Below are 2641 nucleotides of genomic sequence, written 5' to 3'. Positions count from 1 at the left end.
GCTGTTTTCAGCCAATGCCTGGAGGGTTAGAGAATGGGCTGTGTTGTTGCTAAGAAAATATAAGATTGTTAAGTTAGATTTTGGGACTAGTTTTAGTTCAAAGAAGTCAAGTTTATGTGAACTCCTTCAGGTGTAAACTGGGTGGTTTAGGTGAGGCCACATTTTGATTGATCCAGGCACACTTTCTACTCCCTCTGATGATCTGTCTCCTCTCAAAAATTGTATAGACTGTGAATTTCAGTTTGAAAGAGATTTGAGGAGATTGACAGGGGGTGTGTGCATGCTTCATAGCTCTATTCAGCTAAGTTCTGTATTCTTAATTTACTTCTAAATCTTCCTTTGAGTTGGGTTCATGAGACGTTGGGGGGAGTCTTCTAGCGGTAGAAAATATAGTCCACTTCTTTCCGTGTTGTGAGCTGCATCTTGACCTAACATTTTCATGTTCATGCTTGTGCTTATTCTAATACCTTACTAGGGTTTGCTGAAGATGGCGACACCAAGGCTGAGTTGGCAAGAGATGGCGAGGTTCACTGGGGTTTACTGTTTATAAGACTGGCTCCTTTAGGGGGATATAAAGCAACTCCAAGTTCTTTGAGTTTAAAGCTACTGCTCATAATAATCTGGTGAATGATTTTGTTCATACTATTATGGGAATTGCAGGTTCTGCTCACCACTCAGTCTTAAAACTATTTGGTAAACATGTAAGTTGGTGGAAGAAAACAAGTTTATTTAAAGCAACACTAAGGAAGACAAATCTCCATATTGGGGGAGCTCAGGCATGAAGAGCTTTTATTCAAGGAAAGGGGATACAGTGCGACAGGCAGGAAACATACGTATATAGATTTAACCAGGCGGTGTTAGCCAAATTATATGTTACAATTCCAGTTTTTCAACCCCTGCTGGCCCCTGCCCAGACTTTAGGGCCAGTTCTTCAGTTTCCATTTTTGTTATGAGGGAAGCTCAGTTGCAGAAAACCAATTCATCAGGATTGGGACCTTTTCATTTTAAAGGAGTTTCTGTTATAATTATTTAAGTTTAGGCCGAAGCACAGTGGGTACCCATTTAGGGTCTTAGCTATTGTGTATTCAGACACATTAAATTTACTTTTCTGGCTGGGCACAGTGGCACACGCCTGTAATCCCAGCAGCTCAGGAGGCTGAGGCAGGAAGACCACAGGTTCAAAGCCAGCCTCAGCAACTCAATGAGGCATTAAGCTTTGCCACGCCACCAGCGCTGGCTTCATGAAAGAAGGTTCGGTTCATAAGAAATTGCAAGTGAATTTTAAATTAAAGAGACAGACTCTCATTATCTTTAATACCAGCTCTGAGATGGCTTCTCCTAGCTCCCGCCTCCAGCCACCTAATGCGGTGGCTAGGTTTACAGAAGAGACTAGCAAGAGAGGGAGAGCACGCCAGGGAGAGAGCTTTTATTGGGGAACAAAAAATTCAAGGAAAAATCCCATCCAATGAAGGTTAAGGGGGGCAGTATCCCAAGGTCAGGGGCCGTGATTGGGTCTTCAGATGAGTGGCCAGACACGCCTCTGCGCGGACAAGCCCTCGGACCTGGGAAAGGGTGGGGAAGGCTCTAAGATAGCTGTGTCTGAGTGCCTCTCACCCAGCCAGGGAGGTGCCTCTCACCCAGCCAGGGAGGCAACTCAAATCACATGCAAGGATGGCCTCGCACACTAAGCAACTCAGAGTCTGTCTCTAAATCAAATACATAAAAAGGCTAGGGTAGTGGCTCAATGGTTTAGTGCCCCTGAGTAAATGCCTGTTACTAAGTAAGTAAGTAAATAAATAAATAAATTTACTTTTGTAGTCTTTTACTTTATCTGTAACCTTTTTTTTTTACAGCTTAAACTTTTTTAAAAATTTATTTATTTATTGGTACTGGGGATTGAACTGAGGAGCATTTTACCACTGAGTTATTTCTCCAATCTTTTACTTTTTATTTTGAGATAGGGTCTCACTAAGTTGCTTAGGGCCTTGCTAAGTTGCCGAGACTGATCAGCACTTGGTACCCTCCTGCCTGATTTTCCCAAGTTGCTGAGATTACAGTCATGTGTCACCATGCCTGGATTTTGTTTGTTTGTTTGTTTGTTGGCTTTAATTCTTAAAGAGACTTTTTATAATTTGGGTTAATAGAATGACCTTAGCAACTGGCATGACATTTACCAACCCTGATAGTAGTGTAACTTGGTTGAACTTTCATCATTGCTTAGTCTTTATCACTGCTGTTTCCTGTGAGGATGTGGTCAAACAAGGCATTGTGAACTACTAGGTCATGTGCTTAATGCCTGCTCCTTTTGATCTTTGTGATTGGGAGGACATTTCCACTGAAATATGGACACTTGCATGGGTACATTTACTAGACTTTAATAAAAGACCAAGACCAAACCCACAGGATCATGAAGTTATAAAACCAATGGAGGTATTTTCAGAGCCTGCCTTTATGTATTAAACAACATTAACTATACAGAGAAAGTTAATGTTAATCTTTTCCTCCTGCTCTTCCTCCCTGCTCTGTTCTTAGTTGCTCTCATTATATCAAAGAAGACATTTGGCATTTGTTTTTTAGGGATAGGCTAGCTTCACTTAGCATAATCTGCTCTAATGCCATCCATTTCCCTGCAAATTCCATG

The sequence above is a fragment of the Spermophilus citellus genome, assembly GCF_964194105.1.
Source record: "Spermophilus citellus genome assembly, chromosome: 1".
NCBI classification, from domain to species: Eukaryota; Metazoa; Chordata; class Mammalia; order Rodentia; family Sciuridae; genus Spermophilus; species Spermophilus citellus.
Note: the sequence above shows the minus strand (reverse complement) of the source record.